Source organism: Biomphalaria glabrata, chromosome 5 (genome assembly GCF_947242115.1).
Source record: "Biomphalaria glabrata chromosome 5, xgBioGlab47.1, whole genome shotgun sequence".
Classification (NCBI taxonomy): Eukaryota; Metazoa; Mollusca; class Gastropoda; family Planorbidae; genus Biomphalaria; species Biomphalaria glabrata.
Window position 1 is genome coordinate 18,247,684 of NC_074715.1, and position 20,609 is coordinate 18,268,292.

The 20,609-nt window shown below is 36.5% G+C and overlaps 1 protein-coding gene across 13 annotated transcripts in view; it reads right to left on the minus strand.

The window, feature by feature from the left end:
* The window catches only part of LOC106060855 (ras-interacting protein RIP3-like), a 215,055-nt gene that overhangs the window by 92,915 nt on the left and 101,531 nt on the right, over positions 1 to 20,609 (minus strand). The window contains exon 1 of one of the 13 annotated variants that reach the window (XM_056029785.1): positions 3,614 to 3,727. The exons of 8 other annotated variants lie outside the window; for them this stretch is intronic. The gene's annotated coding sequence lies outside the window, so the exon portion shown is untranslated. 4 more of the 13 variants (XM_056029788.1, XM_056029791.1, XM_056029790.1 and 1 more) reach the window with 4 other exon arrangements.

The following is a 20,609-nucleotide window of genomic DNA, read 5'->3' on the forward strand; positions in this document are numbered from 1 at the left end:
TAAATTCACTTGATGAAGTCATACCTCATCGTGTAACCCAAAGACCAGCTAAACAGAGGCACAGTGTGATCTAATTTATCGGAGTAAATATGTGTTTCAACAAGGATGACCACTAAAATAGGCAGAAATAAACCGAAACAGCTAAAAAGCTGAGAAAAAGGTTCAAAGTTTGAAATGGTTCTTACTCTTTGTGCTTCTGTAAACCTATATCTCAGCGGTCTAGCACATCCCATTGAAGGAACATACACAGTGTTGGAAGAAGTGGTAGACTAGACGTGGCTTCAGAAATGACAATTGTCACATCCCAACACAGAATTCCTGCATGACTGCAAAGAGATGGTATCTGGCAAGGTTCCTACTCAGGACCACGGCAGTCCGACATGCATATAGCACACGACCAGGCAGTCGTGCATGTATCCTGAATCAGACACACACACACACACACACACAGAGTGTAAACGTAACTTTGTTCTTTATGTGTAGATAAAACAACCTCAACTACTAGATCTACTAATCACGTGCATATATCAGCAAATTGACTGACAATGTACCAAAAATAATACTCTGGGGACACATCCGGAGGGCAGACCTAACCTAGTTATCTCCCATCATAGACTTTATTATGTGTATCAAAACTGACATTCTAGCACCACCCCCGGCAAACCCCGCTCTTGCACACCCTCACGTCCTACCACAAAGATAAAAAAAAAAAAGAAACAACGACTCCATCATTTATTTTTTCTCCAAGTCTCCTCACATCACCCTAGCTCTACGTTTTTTCCAACATATTCTATCTATAAATAAGCAACAAACGCGAGTACATAAAAAAGAAGACAACTCCTTGCTACCTTGGGAAAGAGTTACTGCCCCTTCAGTATGTGCAACGCAAGACATTAATTAAAGATAATTATGATTTGAAAAGAGTTAAAGAAATAAAGACAATAAACAAATAGAGATTATTTCAGTCTTATCTGAGCCAATGTTTGTTTTAATCATCTCATCACTTAATCATCTCATCACTTAAATGACTTCGCAACGTAATAATTTCATGACTTCATAATATCGTGACGTAATCATCGTATAACTCAATCATCTCCTGATTTCATCATTACGTCTAAATTATCATTCTGTTTCTATATCTTCTTTAATGCAAACAAGTCAAACATATTTTCAGGGGAGACTCCTAAGAAACATTTCTAAATTTTAAAAAAACATCGCAATGATATATACGTTAAAAGTTATATTTCTAGGTTTAATTAAATACTGACACATTTCATAACTGATAAATAATCCGCAGTGATAGTTTTAAATATGGTAAATAGAGCTCATTTAAAATACAACGAATTTTTTAAAAAAGGCTTGATAAATTTCGTATAGCTATAGATCATATATATATATATGTGTGTGAAAATCCTAACATAACATTATGCACCGGCCTACTAGAAAATAAAAAAAATATGTCAATGTACTGAAAGGCTCTGGAATGTAGTGCTATATAAATATGTCAATGTACTGAAAGGCTCTGGAATGTAGTGCTATATAAATATGTCAATGTACTGAAAGGCTCTGGAATGTAGTGCTATATAAATATGTCAATGTACTGAAAGGCTCTGGAATGTAGTGCTATATAAATATGTCAATGTACTGAAAGGCTCTGGAATGTAGTGCTATATAAATATGTCAATGTACTGAAAGGCTCTGGAATGTAGTGCTATATAAATATGTCGATGTACTGAAAGGTTCTGGAATGTAGTGCTATATAAATATGTCAATGTACTGAAAGGCTCTGGAATGTAGTGCAATATAAATATGTCAATGTACTGAAAGGCTCTGGAATGTAGTGCTATATAAATATGTCAATGTACTGAAAGGCTCTGGAATGTAGTGCTATATAAATATGTCGATGTACTGAAAGGTTCTGGAATGTAGTGCTATATAAATATGTCAATGTACTGAAAGGCTCTGGAATGTAGTGCAATATAAATATGTCAATGTACTGAAAGGCTCTGGAATGTAGTGCTATATAAATATGTCAATGTACTGAAAGGCTTTGGAATATAGTACTATATAACTATGTCAATGTACTGAAAGGCTTTGGAATATAGTACTATATAACTATGTCAATGTACTGAAAGGCTCTGGAATGTAGTGCTATATAACTATGTCAAGCAATCTGTGACTCTTCGTTTCCTGCGCATCTCTCACAGAGCCCTGTGAATTATCAATTGCCTACGTCTTAAGGATCTGACCTTTAACCTCTAGCGTTCAAAGTGATCCACAAGACGCGAGCTTATCACCCGTTTCACATTATGTTTCTTGTTAGAAGTTCTTAGAAACTGAAGCATCTATTAGCATTGAGTTGACTTGACGAGGTAATCAAATATTAGCTGCTTAAAGTATGTATACGTGGCTGAAACACTACAAAACATTTCGCCCATAATGTCTCGTTGGTGTAAAAAAAAAGGTAAGACATAAATAATGAAACTGTAATTTAATCTTGTGACCCGAAGATGAAATAATCAATTTAAACAATGGGAGTTAAATAGTCAACTGTTATCTTTAAATTAGGTCCACAGAGATCAATATAAAGGGAGTTAACTATCTCAATATAAAGGGAGTTAACTATTATTTTTATCTACTAGATCGAATACTATCCTAGTTCACGAGCTTTAGTGAGCTCTTATCTAGATATCCCTGCACATAAGCCTAATGCATCGACTGATATACACACACAAATAATATATAGTTACATATCAGCGCCCTCATCCCCCCAAGAAGCCAATTTTTTTGACATCCAGAGATGAAAACAATTCAACATTCATCAGCACCCCTCAGCACATAAAACACAGATATTTCTTGGTTTAACAATCAATCTGGAGAAAGGGAAGTCGCTGATGGATGTGAGAACGTGAGGGAGAGAAGGGGGTGGGGTGGAAAACACAAATAAGAGGCACGTTATGTCTCGAGCATTGAAAAGACATTTGTTGATCAACGCACAGCACAAATCACGTGACTTGCTGCACGTGACTTCCCCTCTATTGTTGACAAACATTTCCACACTACTATATTTTTTTTTTTATATACCAAGGTCAAAAGATTGACCAAAAAAAAAAAACAAACCCAGCTAGTGTTTTAATGACGTGAACACGGGAAGTAACTCCAGCTACCGTGACATACACATACAATAAAATCCGGTGAATGATCTATTCCTGCAGTGTTCCTGAGTACATCACTTGTATCGACAAGGGAGATAATCTAACAATAAGCTCGTTACAATTTTACGAGACAGAATCAATCAGTAATTCAGTTCAGATCTAAACAAAGTATCAGATAAAAGCTTTCATATTAGTGATAAAGACAAAAAAAAAAAAAAAAATCCTTTTATCTCAATACGTCGGCAATGTTATAGGAATAGATCTAGATTAAAAATCACAGATAAGACAATCCTAAGTAGGCTGTATATCCAGGAGAGAAGCCAAACAGAGGACTGTCGAGTGTAGTATATCCTAGAGAGAAGGCTAGCACAGAATGTATGAGTTCAGTATCCCACTTATTATAAGGAAACACAAATTGAACTTCACACTTTAACAAACAAAATAAATGATGAGTGTACCATCACACAGTCTGTAGAGAAAATGAGTTTGTGACGGAGACGAACGAAGTGGATGCCCTCCTCTCTCTCTCTCTCTCTCTCTGCTGCACAGGTGAAAACAGAAAAAAAAAAAGACGTATAATTTGAAGAGGATGATTGACTGTGGGAGAGGGTGCGAGGGGGGATGAGAGGGAAGAAAAAAAAAAGAGGCGAAAACCCAACAACAACACCGGCCTCTCTCTCTATTTCTCATTGATAAAAATCCTGGTCGCTGTGTTTCTGGCCAAACGACAGAATCTTGGTGATTGAGGTGGATGTCGCGCTGTGTCGCGGTGGCGGTGGTTAGAGTGACGGGAAGTCAGGCCCCCAGGAAGAGCGTATGTGGTGAGGGATTGGACGGGGGCTGAGCCATGGTTGAGGCTGACCAGAGAGTTAATGCTGTTATTGACTAGGCGCCCTCTAGAAGGGCGCGCATTCTTATAGTTGTTATTCTATGTTTGATTTGGTTCACAATTGATTAGAAAACCAAGAGCAGTTTAAAACTTATACGAAAGATAGAGATTTTTAAAATTATAGCAGTTGACTAAGTTAGTAGATTCCAGACATTTAATAGTGACGACCCCCCGTAATCAAAGTTTACGCAGCCTCCCAGACCTAACCAGTATAATAGATGATTGCAAAATGCATCACAGAAAGACGTTAAGTTGAGACTCAAATGTCACACAAGTGATGTAGATTAAGGTCTTCGATGAATACAGTCTTTAAAGTGATCACACAAACCCAGTTGTGATAAGCCTATGTGACCAATCTTTATACAAAGCCGTTGTCCTCCAGGGGTCTGTTCAAGTTCTTATTTCGTCTTGTGAGCCTCTCTTCGACAAGGACTTTTTTGGGGCCTCAAATATGTGTCCAGTGACTTGAGAGAGAGCTCTCCAGCTGTGTGTTATGTAAGATATTAAATGTACAAGAGAGTATAGTCGATGTCAGATGATTATGGTAGTTACATATCGCTCCCTGCATAACTTCTGTTAGTTCCTACCTAGCTAGTGGGAAATCGCAAAGCGTAGTAGAAAACAGTGTATTTCAGAGTATCTTCTAATAGTCATACCCCGAATTGTTGAAAACATAAGAAAACAGTATTTCAGAGTATCTTCTAATACAGTCATACCCCGAATTGTTGAAAACATAAGAAAACAGTATTTCAGAGTATCTTCTAATACAGTCTTACCCCGAATTGTTGAAAACATAAGAAAACAGTATTTCAGAGTATCTTCTAATACAGTCATACCCCGAATTGTTGAAAACATAAGAAAACAGTATTTCAGAGTATCTTCTAATACAGTCATACCCCGAATTGTTGAAAACATAAGAAAACAGTATTTCAGAGTATCTTCTAATACAGTCTTACCCCGAATTGTTGAAAACATAAGAAAACAGTATTTCAGAGTATCTTCTAATACAGTCATACCCCGAATTGTTGAAAACATAAGAAAACAGTATTTCAGAGTATCTTCTAATACAGTCGTGCCCCGAATTGTTGAAAACACAAGAAAACAAATCCTAGCACAACTAGTGGACTAGCTCCTCACACAGATATCAAGCTTGAACAAATCGTTAGAGAGTGACCAAATCCATTGCTCTCTCTCTCTCTCTTTCTCTCTCTCTCTCTCTCTCTTTCTCTCTCTCTCTCTATACTATTGTCTTCATTGTCTTACTTTTCAATTATTTTTTTTTGGTCAAATGAGATTAATACTTAATTATTTTAATCTCTGTCTGAAGTGCTATGGGAGAAGTAGCACAGTACAGTGACATCGTCTGACATACCTCAGCAGAGATAACAATATTTACTAGGAAACAACTAGGATTTCAATTTTAATTTTTTACCAACTTTTGTCCCGGCTTTGCTCGGGATTTTTCGTTCGGATTTTAAATTTGTTTTATTATAAAGGTATCGATGCTGATAATATATTTAAAATCTATGTCAAGATGCATCATTGACTTAACTTTAGTAAACTCTCCTCTTGTTGTAGTATAACTTTATAGATCCTAAGATCACCGCTAGTATCCAAGGGACGTTCAAGCCAACTTTCATCAAGATTGGTCAAACGTTTTGATTTCTATGCAAGATTTACATACATGCATACATACATACATACATACATACATACATACATACATACATACATACATACATACATACATACATACAAGTATACAGGTATACATACATACATACATACATACATACATACATACATACATACATACATACAAGTATACAGGTATACATACATACATACATACATACATACATACATACAAGTATACAGGTATACATACATACATACATACATACATACATACATACATACATACATACATACATACATACATATATACATACATACATACATACATACATACATACATACATACCTACATACATACAAGTATACAGGTATACATACATACATACATACATACATACATACATACATACATACTTACATACAAGTATACAGGTATACATACATACATACATACATACATACAAGTATACATGTATACATACATACATACATAAAAGTATACAGGTATACATACATACATACATACAAGTATACAGGTATACATACATACAAGTATACAGGTATACATACATAGATACACCTTACATTCTACTATATATATTAGATAACGATAGCTATTTTACCAATAGCTATGTTAGCGATACTACTTAATGTGTGTTTTAGGGTTATGTGTAAGTATTTTCGTGCGTGGGTATGTGTGTGTTTAAGTGTGGATGGAAGTTTGGTTTTCTTCATTGAAGTCATTGTTTTCCTATACCAAACATTTAGGTTAGTCGATTTCCGAGTCTCTCCATCCCCGAGGCTTTTCATCTCTATCCTCGAGGCTTTTCATCTCTATTCCCGAGGCTTTTCATCTCTATCCCCGAGGCTTTTCATCTCTATTCCCGAGGCTTTTCATCTCTATCCCCAAACTTCCATATTGTAGATCTGCCTCTACATTGTCAATCCATCGGGTCTGGGTCGCCTGCCTTTAGTCCTTTGCCAGTATACAATTTTTGCTCCTTTGATTTCTGAGTCTTGAAATTAGAGATGGGAATCGAACCTAACTTTTAAAGTTCGGTTCGGTCAGATTTAAGTTCGAGTTTGGTTCGGTTCGATGATGAGTATAGCTCGGGTTCGGTTAGGCCAGGTCTAAAGTTCGGGTTCGGTTAGGCCAGGTCTAAAGTTCGGGTTCTGTTCAGTGTTATGAAACTAGGTAATAGCAAAAACTAGGTACATGTAATAATGTTGAATTCAATTATTTATTAGATAAAACAGAGATGCGAAACCTTATTCGGCCGGTGGGCCATTTTAATTTCCAACTCTCGTGTCGCGGGCGACATAACAGAAAAGATATAAAAACCATTAAATAAAAAAATAAAGCACTTTTATTAAAAACCCGAGGATATAATAAAAAAAGGTTCCCCTTTCAGGACTTACGATCTTTAAGGCAGATGATGTAAAGGGCATCTATTTCTGTGGTCCACGGTTAACGAGGGTGTCACGTGGCCATCACAACGACCAATCGCCTTTACTTTTCCTCAACTAATGTCATGTACCCATTAGAGCTGGGTGGACTCAGAGATGAAGAAGAAACATTCTCCATGATGTCTGAAACTTCTTTGAAAATTTCTTAGCCACTGGTATCCTGATGAATGTTCTTCATAGCAAATATCTTTTCTGTGATTTTAAAATTGCTTTTCATACTGCGATTAGTTAGCAAGAGGATCTCCTGTAAACATTTGCACATTGGATCATCAAATAAAACGCGACCGAATATGCAAAGACATTTTCACCACTAAAATCAATTGTAAAAATTTAATTATATATAACATCCCTAGCAATTATGTTAGTTACTACATATCAAATGAATATCCTTAAAAAAAAACAACAACAAAAGAAACCATTAAAGACACAGTAGCAGCACCTATGTGTATGCAAGTCCTTGAGCGCACAAACAATGCCTCCTTCTTTCTTTTACTCTCCCCCCCCCCTCCCACATCCCTGCCCTTGATCCACCTCTCCTATGCGACCATGATTGTGCATGCGCCTAGGAGAGTCTATGTGCAAGTATGCGTTCTCTTTCATCGACCTGGGCATGAAACTTCAGTCAAGTTGACCTGTAACAGATGGGCCGTTGCCCAAACGTAACCACTTCATGTCGAGAGCGGCACTGTGTAACAGACTCAGAGAAGGGTCTCTGGTCGTGCAGCACAGAAAGATTTTGTGACGTAAATATAGAGAAGTTCATAGAGAAGTTCATATTTATTAAATGTCTTCATCGGTCATCAATATGGCAGTAGTTCTCATAGGGTAACTCATTTTTTATTTCCGGTCCACAGTGTTACGGTCGGTGCGCAGCGAAGTGTGAATGTGGAATGGTGCGCATGCGTGTTGAAAGAGAAATAAAGAAAAGGACTGGACATAAAGGTCACGTGCTAGCATTGCGTTGTCTATCAAACACCATTACAAATCTAGGAAAGTTTGTATTTCAAAGTTGAGTGTTGTTTTAACAATAAGTCCATACAAGTCTCATGTTCTCACACAAAATGACAGAATATCAAACAATGATAACAATTTGGGCCTTGGAGTACCACTTTCGTTTTGTGTTATTCTAAATCTGTTGTACTAAAACACGGTATCATTTTAATAGTAGGCTCAAAGGAGTTTAAACTCGTTTTATTATTCTTATTTCACAGTTGAAATTCAGCTTGAATTATAGCTAATCTAAATAGCACAATACTTTTTTTTTATAAAGCCCATATCACTTCACACTGTGGAGAGAATGCTTTAAAGTTTGAAACCAACAATAGATCATTATAAAACTTTATATTTTCATAAGCCTCTCCCTGTCCCTTGTTGCACTATTCGTGTAAGTGATAGAATCATAAGAGTATTGAGAAAGCTAATAGCATGAAATTGCGTTAAACAAAAACAATTGCTAGACATATTTGTAATCGCAAAGATCCAGTATTGTTACTCTAAGAGTCTAGATCTATTACAAATTTAATTGCGTAACTGACACCAACTAATTGTTACAACAACTACATTCACTATAAGCTTTGTTTTGTTGTAAAATGTATCTGGAACATACTCAATCTAATGCTGTCTTTGGGAACTGACATTTCTATTCATTTAAGATTAGTGCAAGTCTTAAGCTTGATCTTAGTTTTGTTTGACATGATTCGCTCGTTACTTCAGAATTGAAGACTGTTACATGTGGGCCCAAACATCCAGCAGGACGCCGAGGGATGGCTGCAAGTGGGATTCGAACCCTGGATCGTCGAAATAACACTCCAGATCGTATTCCACACGACCATGAAGCGATGGTGATAAGTATCTGTTTAAATACATTTTAAAAAAAAGGCCAAGAAGTTTACAATAATACAGTAGCTATTATATTTGATTATATTTCATTTTAAAAATATTATTTCACAAGAGAGTGAGCGTAAGTATTATTGTGTCTTTAAAATACAAAAACATTATCTAGCTACAATCTAGTAACTCTAGTTTAAAATGAGAAATAATAATATGTAGTAGGCTATACAGCCAAATATAATTATAATGTAGTTTTGGCATACCTCTTTGAAAACTAATATTTAAAAAATAATAAATTTTCTCATATCGTTATTTTATAACGTCAGGCAAATGTAGTAACAACTGCTAGTAATTAACTAAACTGTATCACTTTAGCTTTGTCCAGTCACTAATGAATCCCTTAATCGCTGGTGTCCATTGACGAAGAGAAATCGACCCGAGATATCGATTGATTTTAGGTCAGTGTTAAAAGTGAACAAGACAATGTGTAAGTAAAACATTTCGTAACAACAATAATCAACGGTCATTATTATTTTTTTTAAATATTGTCTAAATGTCTTCATTTTTAACTGCCCCCGAAAAGAGAAAAGCGCTATTACTTTGCTGTGGTTTGTCCGTCCGTCTGTCAAGGTTACTAAGTGAAATATAATTTAAAAACTACTTTTTTAAAGAACAAAGCTTATATTAACTGTGATTTTAATTAATTTGTACTAGAGCTAGACTAACAATAATAAATCTATTCCATTGGAAATATTTGACCAACTGGTTCGTGCTTTTAAAATGTATGGATCAGTGAGGGGGGGGGGGGGGGTAAGAGTATCTGGAAAAGACCTCAATAGTTGCTTTTTAAAACCAATTTTAAAAAAAAGTTGCTCGAGTCTAAATTCGAATTTGAAGGCTTAAGCTTCCATGATGGAAGAGGCCGACACGCTAGCCACTGAACTAGCCAAGTGCTTATGAAAATAGGTTTTATTTTTTTTAAAATTCCCCCTTTCAAACCTTGTAATCAATAGGGCAGTATATATATATATATATATATATATACATATATCAACACATGAAATACATATTTTCATTCGTTCATACAAATATATCAATACACGACACACATCTCAACACATCATAAATGTATATCAATACATCAGACATGTAAGACCATCACACATCTTTAACACATCAAACAAATGTCTTAATCCAAAAAGGTGAGCTCACCTATGGGAAAAAAAACACAAGATCTAGCTATAAGAACTTAAAGGAAAAAAAACAGATGCAGGATGGAATGAGCTAAAGTAAACCACATAGGCCTAAAATGATATTGGACATAATGAACCTGTGCGAATACACCTAGGACACTAACCAGACAACCAGGTGAACAATTTCAATTAAGAATCTCCACTAACAAAAGGTCTCACTAGACTTAAGACAACAACAACCAAAAAATTGGCCAATTAGAAAGTAAAAAAAAAAGCGTTAGAATTTCTTCACTTATATGCCACAGGGTCGGATTTAAGGATGGGTCAGAAACTTTGTATGCTGTATGTTTTTTTTTTTTATTCCCGACACTACTTTAAATCTACAGTTGGCAACATTGTCGTGGTTAAATGGTGTCTGCTTACAGTGTGCTCGATACATACAAAAGTAGCTTCGGATTTACTACATTGCGTAAACCTAAAAATTTTAATTTTTTATTACTAAAATATGCATATTAAAAAATGTTATTTTTCTAAACGAAGGACAATTAAATGTAATTTAGAAGTACACTCTTTCTTTTATGATATGTCATGCTTTCAGTATTTTTTATTATTAGTAAGTGGATTTTTATTAAAGCTTTCGAAAAAGTGGTAATTAATTTATTTTGTTTGTTATAAAAAGGGAAATCAATCTATCAGTATTGAGAGATATGGCGGTAGATGTGCAGTTCATTCCCGTATATAAGCTTGTATGTTTTTATTTCCTAAAATTGGCTTCTTTTTTTCAAATTTAATGAGGTATTTTTAAACAATGCCCTCTCTAAACAAAGCAAGATTTCAAGGTCAGATCTGCTGCACGGCTCATTCCGCAGGAGCAAGATGGCACCGATAAGATGGCAGGTTGATGGAAACGCGGAAACATGGGCAGATAAACCTGTAATTAAGAGTCGCAAGGGAAGTAATCTCCGTGCTATGGATTATTTTTTCAAAAGCAAAAAGAAAGAAAAAAAAAGATCAAAATATCATCAGCGTTTAAGAAATCCAGTAAAATACATTGTATATAGGCTAGTATTATATATAATATATGTCAAGTTAATAGGTTAACCATATAATGCGTTATTTCATTAAAAACTATTTAATTTATATATGCATTTGCGTTTATTGCAGACTTCATGAGTATATTAGTAAGACAATGCGAAAAACAAGACCATACCTTTATGACTCTGCTTATAAGGCATACAGAGAATCAATGTGTCGTATATACTACACATACTTTTGTTACGATGGGCGAGTTTAGTATCAAAATTCCAGTACCAACAACACACATCAGTAAACCGTTCATTTCCACTCTAAAGTCTAACATTTCAGTTTAGTCTCAGACCAACAAACAATCTATACCAACATGTTGTGTCATTTACGTTCAATTGTACATAGAGACCCAATTAGGAATAAAGCAAGTTTTTCCAGGGATTACATCAGAATCGAACGAATAAATAACCATGCTTTAATGTTTTATACAACAGAACAAATATTTTAAATCATAATAAATAATATACAAGATTGGTTACAAAATTACAGGCATGTCTAAAGAAGGGAAACATTTTTGCCCAAACTTAACCATTAAACAGGGGCGGACTGGGTGTCAAAATCTGCCCTGGCATTAACACACCACCCTACCCAGACATTGATTGTCATACGGCTTACATCTACTGTTACCTGCCCTCCTCAAAATAATGAAAAGTTTTGAAAGTGTATTGAACACTGAAGGAAAGATGCAAAAGTGGCTTTAGATTGACCTAACTGAACACATTGTATTTGTACACAGGGTTTAGGGAATCTCAATTAGAAAGAACAATATTACAATTGCAACATTAATTAGTTTGAATAGAATAGTTAGAATAGAATACCTTATTACATGATTTAGAATCGATTTGATCTAATTAAAAGAGTGAAGCATACTACTTGAAAAGGGAGCAACATGAAAGTTCTTTGCAATGCATTGAGTTTTGTAAGACGTTAAGGTCCCTAATCATCAACACTTTATCAACAGCCTTAAACATGAAACTTTGCGAGTGTTTTGTGACAAAATGCATTTCAGACTTCTCTGTAAACAGTTCAACGTGCCGAAACTTCTTGAACTAGTTACTTGCGTAAGCAAGAACTCAACACCCAAGCTGATGATTACACTTGCGCTCTGTCGATACATTACACTTGCGCTCTGTCGATACATTACACTTGCGCTCTGTCGATACATTACACTTGCGCTCTGTCGATACATTACACTTGCGCTCTGTCGATACATTACACTTGCACTCTGTCGATACATTACACTTGCGCTCTGTCGATACATTACACTTGCGCTCTGTCGATACATTACACTTGCGCTCTGTCGATACATTACACTTGCGCTCTGTCGATACATTACACTTGCACTCTGTCGATACATTACACTTGCGCTCTGTCGATACATTACACTTGCGCTCTGTCGATACATTACACTTGCACTCTGTCGATACATTACACTTGCGCTCTGTCGATACATTACACTTGCGCTCTGTCGATACATTACACTTGCGCTCTGTCGATACATTACACTTGCGCTCTGTCGATACATTACACTTGCGCTCTGTCGATACATTACACTTGCGCTCTGTCGATACATTACACTTGCACTCTGTCGATACATTACACTTGCGCTCTGTCGATACATTACACTTGCACTCTGTCGATACATTACACTTGCACTCTGTCGATACATTACACTTGCACTCTGTCGATACATTACACTTGCGCTCTGTCGATACATTACACTTGCACTCTGTCGATACATTACACTTGCGCTCTGTCGATACATTACACTTGCGCTCTGTCGATACATTACACTTGCACTCTGTCGATACATTACACTTGCACTCTGTCGATACATTACACTTGCGCTCTGTCGATACATTACACTTGCACTCTGTCGATACATTACACTTGCACTCTGTCGATACATTGCACTTGCACTCTGTCGATACATTACACTTGCACTCTGTCGATACATTACACTTGCACTCTGTCGATACATTACACTTGCACTCTGTCGATACATTACACTTGCACTCTATCGATACATTACACTTGCGCTCTGTCGATACATTACACTTGCACTCTGTCGATACATTACACTTGCACTCTATCGATACATTACACTTGCGCTCTGTCGATACATTACACTTGCGCTCTGTCGATACATTGCACTTGCGCTCTGTCGATACATTGCACTTGCACTCTGTCGATACATTACACTTGCACTCTGTCGATACATTACACTTGCACTCTATCGATACATTACACTTGCACTCTGTCGATACATTACACTTGCACTCTGTCGATACATTGCACTTGCACTCTGTCGATACATTACACTTGCACTCTATCGATACATTACACTTGCGCTCTGTCGATACATTACACTTGCACTCTGTCGATACATTGCACTTGCACTCTGTCGATACATTACACTTGCACTCTGTCGATACATTACACTTGCGCTCTATCGATACATTACACTTGCGCTCTGTCGATACATTACACTTGCGCTCTATCGATACATTACACTTGCGCTCTGTCGATACATTACACTTACGCTCTGTCGATACATTACACTTGCGCTCTGTCGATACATTACACTTGCGCTCTGTCGATACATTACACTTACGCTCTGTCGATACATTACACTTGCGCTCTGTCGATACATTACACTTGCGCTCTGTCGATACATTACACTTACGCTCTGTCGATACATTACACTTGCGCTCTGTCGATACATTACACTTGCGCTCTGTCGATACATTACACTTGCACTCTGTCGATACATTACACTTGCGCTCTGTCGATACATTGCACTTCTTTCAAATTTAGTAACAACCATTGGAACATTTATTACAAGACAATTCTCCTTGCTCTCACATCCAACACAATAGCCATCGTCCTGTTTATATTCTTCCATTAGACAATTTTCTCTTCCCCTAATGGCGTTAAACTCATAGCGGGGAAATCCTGGGATCTTTGCACGTTTGACTGGACGCGCTATATTTGAGTCATTCTTTTTTGGTAAAACTGGATCTATCGATTATTGTATACAATAATAACCCCATCCTAACAGGAAATGCTCATTTACTTTACTTATTCTCATTCGAAGTGGCCCATTCGGCGACCCCACCAACCCATTTGGGTACGGGTCCACTGGACATTTGCCCGTTTGCCCGTATAGCCAGTCCGCCCTTGCTATCAAATGATATTCTAGGAACAGAATCATTATTAAACACTGCGAGATCGGCTTTTGGTTCTTTTTCAGGATCAAGTGATCCAAATCCAGAACAACAGCGTTTGTTTTCATATCACTACTGTTCTAGAAGGCCATTCATTATTAAGTAAGACCTTCGGTTCCATTCGGATCTCAGGAATAGTCGTGCGCTGTAGATCCAAGATGGCGGACTCTGTTGGTACTTGAAGTTATCAATCTGAGAGAGAATAGAATATTTATGAGGGAGTCTCTTCATAATTAGGATAAGGCGGGAACAGGCGGGGAATGAGAGGCAGAAGTTGAGGTATGTTTTATTCATGTGCATGAATTTAAATCTGCATTTACTGGAATCTGAAATCTATCCCTAAAAAGATAACTTGCATCTGTTTTGTTTTCCAAGCAGTTAATTATGTTGTTACGGATTACAATATATAAACACTTCGACTTACTAACAGACACAACTTTTGCCCAAACGAAACCGTTAGTTTATGACTGTAACTTGAACTTAGATTGGTTCAAAGTGTCTACGCAAATAAACAAGGTCAAGGACGCTTAATTGAACTTCCTTTTCGCCAACTAAATTTTAAAAAGCATGACATATAATGTTCACAAGATCTTCGTATCAATTCTCATTTATTACCTCTAGTTAGTACACCTATTGGGTTTAAATTGGTTTTTATTTATAGAGTAAAAAGTCTAATACTTCTAGATCTAGATTGAACTGATTGTGTACTTGGTCTAGATCTAGATTGAACTGATTGTGTACTACAAACGAAAGATTTTAGATAACTTCAGTCTATAGTTTTTAAACTGTACCCACAAATTAAAACATAGTTTTTAAACTGTGCCCACAAATTAAAACTATAAACAAGTGTCCACACACATTAGAGCTATAGTTTTAAACAAGTGCCCACACACATTAGAACTATAGTTTTAAACAAGTGCCCACACACATTAGAGCTATAGTTTTAAACAATTGCCCACACACATTAGAGCTATAGTTTTAAACAAGTGCCCACACACATTAGAGCTATAGTTTTAAACAATTGCCCACACACATTAGAGCTATAGTTTTAAACAAGTGCCCACACACATTAGAGCTATAGTTTTAAACAAGTGCCCACACACATTAGAACTATAGTTTTAAACAAGTGCCCACACATTAGAACTATAGTTTTAAACAAGTGCCCACACACATTAGAACTATAGTTTTAAACAAGTGCCCACACACATTAGAGCTATAGTTTTAAACAATTGCCCACACACATTAGAACTATAGTTTTAAACAAGTGCCCATACACATTAGAGCTATAGTTTTAAACAATTGCCCACACACATTAGAACTATAGTTTTAAACAAGTGCCCACACATTAGAACTATAGTTTTAAACAAGTGCCCACACACATTAGAACTATAGTTTTAAAAGACCTCTAGCTTAGCAATACTTCCTTTAGTTTCTGCACAGGATTCAACGAGAGAGTGGCACACACACACACGCACGCACACACACACACACACAAAGCGAGCTATTTATAGTATTTTCCCGCCTTGCGTACACTTCTCCAATACACATTAGAAAGTTTGTTTGTTTTTTAAAGATATGCTTTCTTTCCCCTTGTAAATGTGAGTCGAAAATGTTTTTTTATATCAAAATATTTAGCGGTAAAAACAAATACACCGCATTTTCTTAGAAAACTTTTTCCAAGTCTAAGCGAACTATTTTATTTTCTGAAACTAAGAGAGCTCGGTTGGGATTCGAGCCACTAGAAATAAAGATGTGATCTGGTTTATTGGTCTGGATATGTAGGACCGGACGACTGGAGTCCTAAGTGTTAAAGTACCTTTCAAAGTTACAAATTTGGTGATTCAGGAATACACCTGAAATTTTGTGGACAGAAAGACAAACCAAGCTTATCATTATAGTGTTTATTTTCTATCTTCGTATCACAAAGTTGAATCGTAGTATAAATATTCACACAGAACATTTCCGGTACAAAGACACAATAAAATTAAAACAAAATCAATTTTTAAAAAATCCACAGAGAAAATTATGTATAAAGCACAACGAACATTTTCTCGAATGTTCACATTTGCCCTTGTTATTTCTTTTTTTGTTGATATAATAATAAATCTAGAAATATTCAGATCCTGATCAGCGTCTAAACTATGCTTATTTTATTATTTTTTTTTAGCTCCCTTTGAATTTTTTAAAAGCTATTTTTAGCTCTTGGGCACGATTTTGTTTGCTATTGGCTACCATTAAAACGTTTTGTTACGTTAAAGTTTTAATTGCGGAAGTACTTTTTCATCGTCTGCTAGTAGTCTAGTTCCTCACCTTGCTTCAATACAATACAAATTCCCTTCTGGAAAGTGCAAGCTTTGTAAAGTGATGATCTAGCTCAGTATACACGTAGAACTAAATCTATGACCAATGTTAATTACCTGTAAACCCAGTCAGCGTGAGTCTTAACATCAAATGCTCGCGCGACCACACCAAACCTTGACAACCATTTTACAAAACATCAGATTGCGTCACAAATGATGTGGTCGTACCGCTATGAACCGCGGGAGCCAGGAAACTGTTTCCAGGTGAGTCTACCTTCAGATACTCACAGCTCTTTCACCTTCCAGATGTGTTTTGATGTGTCTTCGCTAGTGTGTGTGTGTGTGTGTGTGTGTGTGTGTGTGCAAGCGAGTGTGTTTATGTATTAAGACTATAGTGAAATAAAAGTTCTTTTTGTGTATGTTCCCAATAGGTACAGGAAAGAAAAGGTTTAATACAAAGCTTATATCAACTCACGTTATTTCTGCCACTACCATTCCCGGATCAATGGTAAAATTGGCACAATTATTTAAGGCTTAGACAATACATGAATTATTTAAAAAAAACAACAACCAATTAGTCAGTTAATTACTGTTTTTTTTTTAAATAATTTTGTTTGATACCAACAAGGGAAATAAATCATTCAGTATTCACAGATATGGCTAAATATGTCGGGTTATGTCCCCTTAAATAGTTGAACTCGTTGTTTCTTCCACCCCCACCCCACCCCCCCAGTCTCGGATCCAGTTGAAACTGAAGACAATTATTTATATACCTACTAAAACATGAATCAATTAAAAAATGAACCGATTAGTCAAGTATTTATTAGAAGACGCGGTAGCTGAGCGGTAAAGCACTTAGTTTCCGAACCGGAAAGTCTTGAGTTCGAATCCTGGTGAAGACTAGGATTTTGAATTTTGGAATCTTTGGGCGCCTCTAAGTCCACCCAGCTCTAATGGGTACCTGACATTAGTTGGATAAAAGTAAAGGCTGTTGGTCGTTGTGCTGGCCACATGACACCCAGCTCTTTTAACTAGAGATGGGAAACGAACCGAACCCGAACCGAACGAACAGAACTCGAACCTCACTTATGACCGAACCGAACCGAACCCGAACTTTGAAACTGCTTGGTACGAACCGAACCGAACGAACCCTCCTTTTCTTAACCGAACTAATTTTGCAATTTTTACATCCCTTTTTTATATTTTGGGTTTAAAATAAAAATTACTTCAATATTTTATTTAAATTCTAATGATTCCATTATAATTTGAAAACTTGGGAGGGGGGGGGGTATTTAAAAAAAAAAAAAAAGCGGCTCGCTTTGATTCCCATGGGTTTTTCCGTACGTGCCGACTCTCCCCTAACCTTGAATTTTCGCGGGCTGTTTGCAATATTGGTTTTGAGTCGAATAGGCGCCCTCTAATTAGATCTAGATTCAAGTTCCTAGTAAGTAGAAAGTTGACATTAAAACATTGTCACTTTTATTTGAGATGACTGTTAGTTGAGAGTAGAATATTTTTTGCCGATTAGAGAGTGTAGATATAAATAGGTTCATTTGTGTTCTAGTTTAAAATAAATTTTAATTATCTTCTATTAAGTGATTTATTTTTACAAAATTTTTAAGTATTCCATATTGGAATATTATCAGTGGCGTAGCAAGGGTGGGGGAGGAGGGTGAGAAATGTAAAACCCCCCCTGGCCCCCACTTGAGGGGGGCCCCAAATTAGTGTTTTTTTACAACAAATATTCAATATTACACAAAATGCAGGGGCCCCCAAAGAGGTCCAGCCCCTCCCGGGCCCCCAAATGATGAAAAATTCCTATCTACGCCCCTGAATATTTTTACTATTATTCTGTTTTGCATTGATCATCAGTATTTTTAATGCAGCGTTTCTCAAACTTTGGGTCCTCTCCCGTGGGTGGGGATGGTTAGTACCTTGAATTGGGGGATGGGGAGACACAACTTCCTGACAAAAAGGGGTGTCATAGAGTGTGTGAGTGTGTGTTGTCTGGTGGCGATATGAAGAGGTTAAGCGATTGATTGGTGTTTATGCATTAAGGATGATGAAATTAGCGTAATGCAAATGTGAAACGGCAAACAATCTTGAGACATGAAAGAGTAAAGACGTTGTTTTGTGGTGACCTAGATTTTGTTTAAATATCAGTATATTTCATTAATATTACATCTCTATCACAAGTTAAATATGTGAATATTGTAATAACAGTTAGGCTATATTGAGTTGTTCACATAAGAACTTTATTTGAAAGTGTATTAAGTTTAAATGTTATTATAAGGCTTGTCTTCGAGTCCGAAGATTAGTGAGGAATGCAGTTTTTCCCATGGCTATGCAGGCCCAGCTGTGACCTACATATTTTGCCACATCCAGGGCAAGCATAACCACTGTTCGCAGGTGGTCGATTTAGTTTTTCTTTTCGCGTCTGCGTTTGTCCCCGGCAGCGGATTTTCTTTTGGTCTCAAATGTGTATCCCGCGGCCTTCGGGAGTGAACTCCAACTGACACGTTCTAAGGCCACATGCAACCAGGTGCTCTCTTCTATGTCAGCCAAGGAAAGTTGACTCCTAAGCTGGTCTTTGAAGAGTTTCCATTGGGCGCCTCTGTAACGTTGACCACCTTTTAGCTCACCAAAACAAAAAGACTGCCTTTGGCATACGTTCGTTTCCCATACGGGATACGTGCCCTGCCCAGCATAACTGTCGGACCATAAGAAGTCCATCTATACTATCCTTACCGGTAAAAATATAAAATGCCTATATTGGTTCAATTGTACTAGCTGTTTGTAAGCGACAAACCAACGACCAACTAACAAAGAGAGGGGGCATCGAAAAAAAAAGTTTTATTTTTAGTGTAACTTATCTGAATATTGGTATAATTACATGTTTAAAAATTAAAATATATTAAGTGGAGATGTCATTTTATCTTCTAATAAGACCTTGTCAACTGAAGACTGCTTTTTGCGAGGCGCGTATGCACAATGTGGGTAAAAACGTTTTGAAGAAAACATTTTAAAACATCTCCGCTAGTGTGATTTTTCTGCATTTTTTTTATGTCTCAGAATAGTCGAATTTTTTCCGTATAATGCAATTTATAATAGTGACGACTTATGTGTGAAAAAAAAAATCCTCGATAGAGACGTCTTTACACGAAGAATATTTCTTTAAAAAGATCACGCCCATTATAGAAGTACGTGCGCAATATGTAGGCCTACCTAGAATGTCCCTTGCATAATTCTATTGGCCAGGTCTGCCTCTTTATTATTAGATTTAATATGGCCCTCGACTTTTTTTTTATATTATGATGAATAGTGCGTTCTGAAAGAAAGCACATCGATATTAGCCTTTTAAAAAAATTCGCTTAGCTCCGAGTCACGCCCTGAATTAAACCACTTGCCTATTTGAGCGAAAACCTACCGCATCTTTATTTCTATTTCCATTAAGAAATTTTTACAACGCTTTAAATGTATGTAGGCAGCATTATTTTGGAAAACGTATTGCCCATAGGCCTATTATATATTGCAAAGTATTTGTTTTATGTAAAAATTCAAATAAAAAAGTTTTAACTAATAAATTGCATTAAACCTTATAACTTAATTTTGCTATTACATAATTTCATAACATCGAACCGAGCCGAACCCGAACTTTAGACTTGACCGAACCGAACCCGAACTATACTCGTCATCGAACCGAACCGAACTCGAACTTAAATCTGACCGAACCGAACCGAACCCGAACTTTAAAAGTTGGGTTCGATTCTCATCTCTACTTTTAACCATTGGCCAAATAAACAGATGACCTTTACATCATCTGC